The sequence below is a fragment of the Belonocnema kinseyi genome, chromosome 2 (assembly GCF_010883055.1).
Source record: "Belonocnema kinseyi isolate 2016_QV_RU_SX_M_011 chromosome 2, B_treatae_v1, whole genome shotgun sequence".
NCBI classification, from domain to species: domain Eukaryota; kingdom Metazoa; phylum Arthropoda; class Insecta; order Hymenoptera; family Cynipidae; genus Belonocnema; species Belonocnema kinseyi.
The window spans coordinates 95,082,621-95,096,156 of record NC_046658.1 but is presented as its reverse complement, the minus strand read 5'-3'; positions in this window follow the sequence as shown (position 1 = coordinate 95,096,156).

The window sequence follows — 13,536 nt, the reverse complement described above, 5'->3', positions numbered from 1 at the left end:
AAAATTCATGCATTTGGTTTAAAATACAATTATTTTATTAGCAATTTAAATTTTTCGTGGAAACATCGAAATGTCAGGTTAAAAAAACATTACATTTTTTTCGAAGGTAAATACGTTTTTTTATAGTGAACAGCAAAGAAATTTTTTTATAAAAATATGTCTCGTTCAAAAAATATTTAATCTTTTTGGTTAGAAATGCAATTGGTTGATCATGAATCTTTTTTGCTTAAGAATTCAAATATTTTGTTCAAAATTTTTCTTTTTTGGAAGAATTGAACCGTTTTTTATTTAAATTAAATATATTTTTTAATTGACAAATCCACTATTACATTTTTTGTTGAGAATTCATATTTTCTATTTAAAAATGCAAGTATTTGGTTAAAGGTATTTTTGTAAACATTTTTGATTTGACACAGCTGTAATTTTGAAAAATCTTTTTTAAATTTTCTCAAAATCTGAATTTATTTCAAGACTTAGAACCTACTACGAATACAAATAATTTATTTTTAGATTGATAGATATGATCTTTAGTCCGATAGTAAATGTTTTATTCTCAGTACCACATATTCGTAAAGCGTACGAAGGTGTCTTTTCTTCAATATAAAATCTTGTCACGGTTTTTCAGATACTGCAGAGAATATTTTCAACAAAGAAATAAAATAAATAAAATGATTTTCGCAAAGTAATGATCAGTATTGCTAAAAAAATACTCATGGATAACGCACATCTGAAACGTGTCTAGTCTTAAGAGTAAATAAGATATTGTTTATTATCTTTTTACATGCCAAACGCTCATTTTTTGCACTTGAGTCCACTGATTCTGAAATCGTAAGCCTGCGATTCATTCGATCAGTGTAGCATTTTTTCACGGCTTTCATTTCATCTGGATCGACATAAAAATGAAGTCATTAATTTGTTGAGAATTCAACTATTTCGTTGAAAAAGTATATTTTTTAGTTGAAAATTCAACTATGTTGTTGAAAATTTGTCTTCTCGACAGAAAGACCATTTTTTTGTTTCAAAATTTATTTTTTGTTTATAGATTCATCATTTTATTTAAAAATGTATTTCTTTAGTTTAAAATTCAACTATTTCATGGAAAACTAATTTTTTTAAATTAAAACACGAACTGTTCCATTTTTTATTAAAAGTTGTTCTTTTTTGTTCGAAATTCGAATATTTAATTAAAGTCTGATATATTTGTTTGAAAATTATTGACCATTAATATTTTTGTTTGAAGATACATCATGTAAGTTAAAAATGTATCTCTAGTTGGAAATTTTAAATATTTTGTTGAAATTTTTTTAAAAATCAAAAACCTAACTATTTCATTTATATTTAAGAGTTGATTTTTTTCAAAAATCAAATATTTCATTCAAGTCTAATGTTTTTGATTAAAAATTATTCTGTTTTCAATTGAGAGATCAAATACTTTGTTAAAAATTCGTGTTCTTTTCTTCTTTTGAATTCAACTGTTTTTTGTTTAAATAAAAATGATTTCGTTTAAATATTACCTATAAAATTTTGTTGTTAAAAATTAATATTTTTTGGTCTAAGATTCATCATTTAAATTAAAAATTTATTTCTTTAGTTAAAAAATTTAACTATTTTGTTGAAAATCAATGTTTTTTAATTAAAAATTCAGCTATTCCATCTTTGGTTTTCTTTACAAATAAAATATGTCTTTGTTGAAATATCACTTATTGCATTTTTCGTTAAAATAAATAATATTTTTTAGTGGCAATTTAAGTACTTCATTGATAGCTGACGTTTGAACAGCTTTGTAAAAAAAGATTTTTTTGTTCTAAAATCCATAATTTTAGTTAAAAATTTATCTCTTGAACTATTTTTCGAAAAATAAATGTTTGAAACTGCAAACTTAACTGTTCTATTTTTGTTTAAAAAATTATCCTGTTTAGTAGAAAATTAAACTATTTTGTTGAAAATTCATTTTTTAACTGAAAACATAGTAGTTCCATTTTTGTTTGAAAGTTTATCTTTTCGAGTTTAAAATTCAACTATTTTGTTGAGAATACGCCTGCTCTGCAGAAAATCAATGTTTATGGTTAAAAATTTATGTACCACGTTAATAATTTATTGTTTGTTTAAAGATTCATCATTTGAGTTACAAATTTATCTCTAACTATAAATTCAACTATTTTGTTGAAAATTAGTTTTTTAAATTAAAAACCGATCTGTTCCATTTTTTATTAAAAGCTTATCTTTTTTGTTCAAAATTTAAGTATTTCATTAAAATCCTATGTATTTGTTTAAAAATTATTCTGTTTTGATTAAGTGGTAAACTATTATGTTGAAAATTTGTGTTTTTTTGTTTGTTGAATCCAACTGTTTTTCTTTTTAAATTAAAATTTTTTCGTTGAAATATTAATTATTACATTTTTTTATTGACAATTGATATTTTTGGTTTAAGATCCATCATTCGAGTTGCAAATTTAACTACTTTGTTGGAAATGAATGCTTTTTAACTAAAAACTTAACTATTCCACTGTTGGTTTGATTTAAAAATAGAATATGGTTACGTTGAAATATCAATGATTATAATTTTTGTTGAGAATTAGTATTTTTTGTTAACAATTCAAGTACTTGGTTGATGGTTAAACAACTTTGTGGAAAATTCATTTTTTTGGTCAATGATTTTTCATTTTATTAATTTTGATGTTAACTTTGTTGTCTACATGATCAATAATCAATATTTTTAAAATATTGATTATGGAACATGTAGACAAACAAATGAACATCGAAATTATTAATATATTCCTATGGTCGAAAACCTAACAGCAAAAATAAAAATTCATCATTTTAGTCGAAAAATTATCTCTTCAAATTCAAACTTGAACTATTGTTTGAAAAATACATTTTTTAAACTGCAAATTTAACCGTTCCATTTTTCGTTGGAAGTTGTTCCTTTTTCGTTAGAAATTAAAGTATTTGGTTAAAAATGTATGCATTTTGTTGAAACTTTGTCTTCTGGGTAGAAAATTAATATTATTGATTGAAAATTCGTCTTTTTTTATTTTTAATTCAAGAATTTGATTCATTTTTTTTCTTCGTTGACTGGAAAATCTTTATTGTTCGAAAATTAATTTCTTCTGTTTAAAATTCATCTTTTTTATTTTAAAATTCTTTTTTAGTAGAAATTTGATCTATTTTCGTTGTATACTCATCCTTATTATTAAAATATTCAAATATTTAGTTGCAAATTCATGTATCCTATAATAAATTGTATTTTTTGAACACTTATCTTTTAGATTAAAATTAATCTTCTTGGTTGAAAATTAATTTTTGCAGGATAAAAATTCAGTTTTTTGGTTAAAAATTAGAATATTTTGTTGAAAGTTTAATTATTCTATTAAAAATGCAGCTATTTTGTTAAAGTCATAATTGGTTCAACATTAAGTTGAAACTTGATATATTTTTTTAAAATTTTTTTATTTGTAGAACTTTAATCTATTTAATCGAGGATTAATTTTTGAAATGAAAATGTATTCTTTCCAATTTTAAATAAAAGTTAATCGTCTTTAGTTAAAAATTAAACTATTTGGTATAAATCTAACTTTATTGTTTAAAAATTCAACTGTTTGGTAAAAAATACGTATTTTTTGCTTGAAAGTTGCATTCTTTATCACAAAAATTCGTCTTTTTGGGTTGAAAATTCTATTATTTTCGTAGAAAATTAAAACAATTTGGTTAAAAATGAATCTAATTTGGTGGAAAATTCGTCTTTTTGGATGGAAAATTTTTAAATCCTTAAAATTCTTGAAATCCCTCGTAGTATTTGTAATGGCTAGAAATCCCTTAACATTTTCAATAATTAAAAAAAAAAATGTTCGAAATCCCTTGAAATTTTTTTAGACTTTTCTAATACTTGGAAGTCCTATAAATTCCCTTAAGTCTGGTGAAATTCCTTGAAATACCTTGAAAGTACTTGCAATATTTGTAATGGCTGAAAATACCTTAAAATTTTCGATATTCTTAAAAAAATCTTTGGAATTTTTAAATTTTTTCAAATTTTTTCAAAAGCCGTAGAGTATTGAAATTTGTTCAGTCCGCAGAAATTCCTTAAAATAACATTTAATTTATTTCCTAAGGTTTTCTATAAATTTGTTTAAATATTTTGAAATTCCGCTTTAAAATAAATAAAAAATTTACCGTATTTCTAAAAAATCCTTAGAAATCCGTTGCAATCCCTTGACATTTGTAAATTCTTTGAATTAACTTAATTAAAATCTTTAAAATCGGTAGGAATCCCGTAAAATTTAATTTGTTAGAATTAAGTTATCTAGAAAACCCATACAATTTTTGGAAATCCTGAAAAAAAATTTATAAAATCGTTTTTGTAAATCTCTTGAAATATTTTGGGATTTTTTAAAATAACATAAAATGTTTTAAATCCTTCGAAAACTTTTTAATGCCTTTATGTTTCCTTTCAATGATTTAAAACCGTAGAAATCCACTAGAAATGAAAATTAATTTAATCCCTAAAGTTCTTTGGAAATCCCTTAAAATCCCTTAAAATTTTTTGGAAATCAGAAAAATCCATTAAAATAAGTAGAAAACATTTGAAATCCCTTGAATATGAATTAAACTTGAATTATTAATTAAAATTTTCTTTAAAAAAACGTTCAAATCCCTTAAAGTCTTTGAAATCCTTGGAAATGTTATTAAAATCATTCAAATCTTGTGAAGTTCTATGAAATCTTCCGAAATTCTTTGAAATCCCCTGAAATTTTTTGAATATCTTTAAATTCTTCGAAAGGCCTTAAAATCTTGAAATTGTTGAAATCCATTTACTTATTTGAAATCTCTCAGATCTTTTAAAATCCTATAAAATTACTTGAAAACTGTCAAATACTGTAAAATCTCTTAAAATAAGTTTAAATCCTGTGTTAAATAAATAAACCATTTGATTTATTTTCTTTATTTTTGCATTAATCCTTTCCCAATTTTAGCATTATTAATTTCTATACTGATTTTGTCATAAAAATGTTCTTTTATAATTTTTCTAAAATTAAAAGAAACTAGTTATACCTCATCAAAGATAATAATTTATATTCGAATGGATGAAGAAATTCTTCTATTATTTTCATGAATAATTATAAAAATTGATTTTTTAAATTCTTGACTCTTTCTCTAGATTTTCATAATTTTCGAACTCTGAACACGTATCACGTTTCTTACTCTTAAAGACAATTGTCAGTCGTAATTGTGTTTCTGTTACAGCTGAAAAGTCAAGAAAATTTAATAGCTTCTCTATAAATCAAGAGACAATAGCATTCTCATATGATGCAAACGAAAATTGTATTTTGCAAGACAAGAAATTAATAGAATGATTGACAAAGGGTTGCTTTCTTCTATGTCCTCGTAGACAACAATTAGGAGAACTTACAATATAATTTACAATGTTCCTTGTAATTTTTATTTTTAAATTATTTAATATCTAATACTTTAGAAAATTAACGAAAAAAAATATTAAGTTTTATTGGTTTCAATTCAAAAGGATCAATTTTTAACTGAACTGTTTAATTTTGTTCCAAAAAAGATAACTTTAAGAAAAAATTTGACTTGTCAAAAAAAGTACATTTTCAAATCAGAAAAATAAATTTTTTAAGAATAAAACTGACTCTTCTAGTATTCTAAAACAAAGAATTTTGAATGTGAATTTTCAACAAAGCAACACATATTCGATTAAAAAAGGTGACATTAACCATATATTTGAATCTTCTACAAAATAATAGAACTTTCACAAAAGTAGTTGAATTTCTAACAGTTACAGCTGAATTTTTAACCAAGAAGATGAAATTTTTCACCTAAAAAGAGTGAAAGACCAATTTTCGACACAATACATCAATTTACATTTATATAAATGAATTTTCAACTAAAAAATCGAAGTTTTAAACAAAAATGGAAATATTTAAATTTTCAGTTAAAAACATTACTTTCAAAAAAAAAAAACGAATTTTCAATCAGCAGAACTTGGCCAAAGGAAGAAGATTTTTTAACAAACCTTTTAAAGTTTCTATAAAAAAAGAATTTGACCAAAATATTTTAATTGTTAACAAAAAAGTTCATTTTTAAATTAAGAAAATGATTTTTCATCGAAAAAATATAACTTTTCAAATTTTCTACAACGAAAGAAGCATTTTCAATTATCAAAAATCAAATGAGAAAAAAATAACGAAACTTGCAAAAAAATAGTTGAATTTTTAACGGACGAAACAAAATTTTCAATTAGTTGAATTTGGCGAAAAGAAGACGAAATTTTAAAAAAATAGTTGAATTATTAAATAAATATATATATTTTCAACAAAAATAATCATTTTTCTACAAAACAAAGTTAAAAAAACAATTTCAGTTCTTATGCTAAAAAGATAAAAACAGATTAATTTACAACCAAACAGTTGCATTTTTGATAAAAAAAATGTCTTTTTAATCATAAAAATCAATTTTTTACCCCGAAAGATAAATTTTCAACAAAATGCATGAACTTTTAACCAAAAAGTTAAATTTATAATCAAAAGGCTAAATTTTTCCACCAAGAAAATTAATATGTTGTACGATGAAAATTAATTTTAAATCAAATACATCAATTTTCAAAGTTGTTGGAGTTTTAAGAGAAAAAGGCAAATTATCTACAAAACAGTGGAATTTTGAACATAAAAATATCATTTTTAATAAAAAAAATTAATTTTCTGAAAAATAGTTCAACTTTTATAAAAATAAATTCATTTTTATCCAAATACTTAAATTTTCAACCAAAAAGATGAATTTTCAACAATAAAGTTAATTTTCAATCAAATTGTTTAATTTTAAAGAGAAAAAGATGAAATTTTCTACAAAACATTTAAACAGTTTCAATTCTTTAACCCAGAAATATTCATTTTTTACTTAAATGATAAATCTTCAACCAAAATAAAATTATTTTTTAATAAAGTACTTTAAATTTCAACCAGGTAGTTCAAATTTTAGCTAAACATATTCATTCTCAACAACAAAATGTAATAGTTAATACTTCTACCTAAAAAGATTTAATATTGAAACAATAAACAGTATAATTTGACTAAAAAAGTAGAATTTTTAGACACAAAACAGGGGAGTCCTGAAAAACTAAATCAGAAATATTTTTTAACCAAACAGTTACATTTTTTAAAAATATATATAATTTTTTAACTATAATAATTAATTTTATAAAAACGGAATAGTTAAACTTTTAATCAAACAGATGAATATTCAACAAGAAGGGGGTTAACAATTCTGCTGTTTGGATAAACATTGAATTATTTTGTAGATAATGCAACTATTTTGTTTCAAACTCATCTTCTTTTTTCCAGAAATTCAATAACCAAAGAAATGAATTTCTTTGGTTTAAAATCGAACTATTTGTTAAAAATTCGTATTTTTTTCGTATTCAATTGCTTTTGTTTTAAATAAAAATATTTATTGGTTAAACATTCAACTATTTAGGTAGAAAATTAAACCCTTTTGGTGTCAGTTTCAGAATTTAACTGTGTTCTGGAAATTTATGTATTCTGTTGAAAATTCGCATATTGCGGTAGAAAATTAATCTACTTTTTTGAAAACTCATCTTTTTCCCTGTCGATTGAACTATTTTGGTAAAAATTCTTCTTTTTTTTTTGGTTTAATTAAACTGGTCAAAAAGTTTTTTTTAAATAAATTTTTTTAATTGATAATGTAACTATTTCATTTTTTATTTGAAACTTATCTTGGTTTTAGTTTATAATTAAATTATTTTTGTAAAAAATTCAATTATTTGGCAGAAAATTTACCAATTTAATTGAAAAATTAACTACTTAGTAAAATAGTTCTTTTCGCGGTTGAAAATTTATTTTTTTCAATTGAAAATTCAACTATTTGATTTTTGGATAAAACTTGTTAGAAAATTACCTTTTTTGTTAATAATGAATACTGTCGGGTGGATTATTTGACTGTTTTATGAAAAAATCATGTCTTCTATTAAAAATTCGTCTTTTTGGAGTCATTTTACCTGGGAGAAAATTCATCTGTTTTTTGAAAATCAACTTTTTAAACTAAAAATGTAACCATTCCATTTTTGGTTAAAAGCTTATGTTTTTTAGTTGAAAATTTAAAGATTTGGTTAAAATTCAACTATTACAGTAACAAAATCAACTATTTAGTTTCAATTTGAAAATTTAACTGTTTTGTGGGAAATTCATGTATTTTGTTCAAAATTCGTGTTTTCCGGTAGAAAATTAATTTTTTTTTTTGAAAATTATATGTTTTTTGGTTATAAATTCAACTATTTTGTTAAAAATGGTTCTTTTTCTGACTGATTCAACTATTATCTTTTTGTTTTTGGTATAAATTTCAACTATTTGGTTAAAAATATATCTATTTGCAGGACAAAATTAGCAGGATTGGAAGAAAATTACCTTCTTTGTTGAATATACTTTTTTTTAAATAAAAATGTAACTATTGCATTTTAGCAATAAAACTTATCTTTTTGTTTTTAGTTTGCAAATCAACTATTTGGTGGAAAATTCAACTATTTCTTTTCAGTTTAAAAATTCAAATGTTTAATGAAAAAGTCATGTATTTTCTTGAAAATTCATGTTCTTTTTTTAAAATTCATCTTTTTGGTTGAGAATTAATTTTTTTTAATGCGAGCTCAGTTGAATTCAACTGGTTGAAAATTCGTATATTCTGTTGTTAAAAATTAATTTTTCAAGCTGAAAATGTAACTATTCCATTGTAGCTTTAAAACTTATATTTTTAGTTAAAAATTTACCTATTTTATTGAAAACCAGTCTTTTCGGACGAAAATTCAACTTTTTTGGTAAAAAAAACTCAACCATTTAGTGCGGGCTTGAAACATCAACTGTCTGTTTGTTCAACTGTCTCTTTTTTTGTTAAAAATTAATATTTTAAGCTGAAAATATGAGTATTCCATTTTTGGCTAAAAATTTATATTTTTAGTTGAAAATTAAACTACTTGGTTGAATACACGTCTTTTTGGGTGAAATTTCAACTTTTTTGTAGAAAATTCATGCATTTTATGAAAATTCGTCTATTACGGTTCATTTTAACTGGCAGAAAAATCAATTCGTTTTTTTAATTAAAAATGTAACTATTTCATTTTTGGTTAAAAACTAATTTTTGTTTGTTGAAATTTTCATAAGCATCTGATTGAAAATTCATATATTTGGTGCCGGTTTGAAAATTCAACAATTTTATGGAAAATTCGTATATTTTCTTAAAAAGTCATCTTCTTTTTTTTTATTAATCCTTTAGGTTGAGGAGTCAATATTTTTTTTAAATTCGTGTTTTTTAATTGAACCTGTTGAAAATTCGTTTTTTTGTTGAAATTTAGCTTTTTAAATTGAAAATATAACTATTTCATTTTTGGATTTTAACCTATATTTTTGGCTGCAAATTTCAACTATTTTGTTGAAACTTCGCCCGTTTGAACCAATTATCCACTTTTCTGGCAAAAAATTCAACTTTTTCATTTAGAAATTAAAATATTTTTTTATTGTAACATAAACCATTACTTTATTTGTTGAGAATTTACCTCTTTTGGTTCAAAATCGATAAGTCGGTTTGAAGTTGCCCTTCTTTGTAAAAAATTCATTCTTTTAAGCTGAAAATTCATAATTGTAGTTTAAAATTGAGCTATTTGATTATAAATTACCCTTTTTATTGGTAATTAATATTTTATGATTGAAAATTCGTCTTTTTGGATTTAAGATTTCGAAACTTGGCGACAAGTTGAAACTACTTCGTTACATTTCTTTTACTTGGTTAGGAATTAATATTTTCTATAGAAAATTCAACTATTTGATAGCAAATTTCTTTATCTTTGAGGATTTAAATATTTTTCAAAAATTCGTGTTTTTTAGTTGAATTCAAGCGTTTAAAAATGTGTTGTCTTTTTCGTTAAAAATTAGATTCCTTAACTGAAAATCTAATTACTCCATTTTTTGTTTGAGACTTATATTTTTCAGTTAAAAATTTAAATAATTGGTTGAGAATTCAAATAATTGGTGCCGGTTTGAAAATTCAACTGTTTTGTGGAAAATTAATTTATTTCGTTGGAAATTCATCTTCTTTTTTCAAAATTCGTCTTTTTGGTTGAGGATTAAAATATTTTGTTAAAAATTCGTATTTTTAGTTCACATTTTTTATGGAAAGTTCAGCTATTTTATAGAAAATTCATTCTTTTGGTTAAGGATTGAAATATTTCATTAAAAATTCGTGTTTTTTAGTTGAAATCAACCGGTTTACAATTTATTTTTTTCGTTAAGAAATAATTTTTTAAACTGAAAATGTAACTATTCCATTTTTTGTTTAAAACTTATCTTTTTTAATTTAAAAATCGAAATAATTGGTTGAAAATTTATATACTTGGCGTCGGTTTTAAAATTCAACTGTTTTGTGGAAAAATAATTTATTTCTTGAAAATTCATCTTCTTTTTTGGAAATTCGTCTTTCTGATTGAGGATTAAAGTATTTTATTAAAAATTCATGTTTTCTAGTTGCATTGAACCGGTTGAAAATACGTTTTTCTCTCATTAAGAATTAATTTTTTAAACTGAAAATGTAACTATTCCATTTCTGGTTTAAAACTAATCTTTTTTAGTTGAAAATTTAAATAATTGGTTGAAGGTTGAAATACTTGGTGTCGGTTTAAAAATTGAACTGTTTTGTGGAAAAATAATTTATTTCGTTTAAAATTCATCTTTTTTATTTATATTTCTTATGGAAAATTCAGCTGTTTCATAGAAAATTTATCTTTTTGGTTGAAGATTTGAGTATTTTTTTAAAATACGCATTTTTTATTTTAATTCAACCGGTTGAAAATTCGTTTTTTTTAAATTAATTTTTTTAACCGACTATAGAAAAAAATTCATTAGAAATCCGAAAAAATGCAGAATAAACGTGAAATTCGTGTATAGTCAACGGCTTTATTACTTTTATGTGGAGAGGGATAAACGAAAAACTACGGTTATCCACAAGGGTTGCCCCCGGGAGGGGGGAGGAAAAAAATCTCAAAATTGGTAACGTAGTTTATGGATGGTGCCTGAAAATTAATATTTACGAATTTTAAATGAGACTAAAATAAAATAAAAAATCCTCAAATTTTAAATTATTTAAATTTAAAAATTATTTTTATTTTTTCAAATTTTAAATCCAAATTTAAAATTCTAGATTTTATTTTCAGAAATTCTTCACATTAACTAAAAATTAAAATCGGAATGCATAAAGGAAACAGATGGAAAGAAATCTTAATGTTAGGAAGGCACGAAGTGCCGTGATTAATTTATAGTTGATAATTTCCCTATCCATGCAGGAATCCTTGGCTGTTTTTCCAGCTGATTTTTCCCAAGCGAAGTAAACATGAATCAATTGAATATCAAATCTACGTAGAGTACTAATTTATTATTAGCAATTATTCGGACGTCGCAATAAGCTAATAAGCTCAGTTTCTAGCAACTGCTTTTTGCTATTTCCGATTGCTAATGCATATTCATACTCTAAGGTCTAAGTGAGTGTGCTCATTGCAGGAGCAACGCATCGCGCGTTTTCTGCAATAGTAATTCAGTAATGGTGCAGCTCAGTGGGTAAGCTGCATAAATAAAAAAAAAGTGTAAAAAAAATTGCAACGGCACTCCAGCACCTATCTATCCTTCCTTTTTTCTCACATAACAGCTCCACGTTGTGTACCTCGTGTCCTGTTCACCCATTTCCGAAGGACCTTACCCAACCATGAAGCCTGCGGTACTTATACTTACGCGATAAACTTTACTGACTTTACTCACAATACAGAAACCAATATGTATATTCTTATACTCGGTGTCTCGATTATTGTCCATTGTCCAATTATTAAACAAAAAATCAAAATGTTAATTAATTTAGATACTTGAATAGTCGAGATAAGGGAACGCTTAAACTTAAACACTCAGAATAAACTTTTCTTGAACCAAAACCACTTTTTTTATTGCATTTACAAAACAATTTATTTGAAGCAAATTTTTGATAATTAAAATAAAAATTTTATTGAGTCAACAAGATTTTATTTATTGAATGAACCAAATACTTATCTAAAAAATTAATAAACTTTTTGGTAAAATATTCAACTATTCTCATACAAATTATTTATAAGATTTATTATTTTAGTTGTAAATTCATCTCTGGTAAAAAAAGAACTATATTGCTAAATCTTTAGGGCCGCTCAAAAAATATGTAACAATTTTTCCTGATATTTTACCCCCCCCCCCCCACGTCACGCTTTTTCTATAATACGTGTATGTAAGTTTAACATTTGCGTAACGCTCGGGGTGGGACCCCCCCCCCTATGCGCTACGTACTTTATGAACAGCCACTAACTGAAAATCGAACTATTTCATTTTTCGTTGAAAATTAATCTTTTTTAGTTTAAAATTTAACTATCTGGTTAAACATTTATCTATGTATGTATTTTGTTTCCAATTCATCTTTTTGTGGAAAATTAATGTTCTTGCTTAAAAAATAAACTTTTGGCTAAATTTCGGCCTGTTTTTTAAATTTTACTTTAAAGATTCATTAATATTTAGTTAAAAGTTTAACTATTTTGCTGAAAACGTGTTGCTTTTTTTTGTTGTGAATTGATTTTCCTCACTAAAAATTTAACTATTTCATTCAATCATTCTATTTAAAATTCATTTATTGAGTTAATAATTAATCTTGTTTGTTGAAAATTCATGATTTTGGTTGAGGATTCATGTATTTTGATGAAAATTTGTATTTTTTGGTAGAAAATTACTTTCTGGTTGAAAATTCGATAATTTTGTTGAAATTTACTGTTCCCAGCTAAATTCAACTGTTTTTTAATTAAAATTATTTTTTTTTGTTAAAATATTAATTTTTTTGTTAAAAATGCAAACTATTTTGTTGAAAATACATTTTTTGTTGAAATTATTTTTTTAACTAAAAATCCAACCGTGTCATTTTTGTTTGAAAATTGATTTTTTTAAAATTATTTTTTTCTTTGTTTTTTGATTAGTCGACTATTTTGTGTAAAATAGTTTTTTTTTATTAATCAAATGAAAATTTAAATATGTGATTTTCGTTGAAGAATTAATCAGTTTTAGTTGGCAAATAAACGGTTTGGTTGAAAATATATGTATTTTATTTAAAATTTGTCTCTTTTTCTTTAAACTTAATTTTTGTCAAAAGATTCACCTTTGTGTTAAAAAATAATTTCTTTTCTTGAAAATTTAAACATTTTTTCTTTTGTTTTAAAATTTATCAGTTTCAGTTGAAAAGTTATTTTTGTAAGAAATTTATTTCTTTGGTCAAAAATTTATCTATTTTCATTAAAAATTCATTTCTTTAGTTAAAAGTTGAACTAATTTTATTTTAAAAAATTTTTTTATCAATTAATTTTTTTAACTGATAATTTTATTATTATTATTACACCATTAAGCCATTTCCCTTTCGGGGTAGGCGTGACTCACTCGGCAGGGGAAAGGAGTAGTGTGTGGATGGGATAGAGATTTT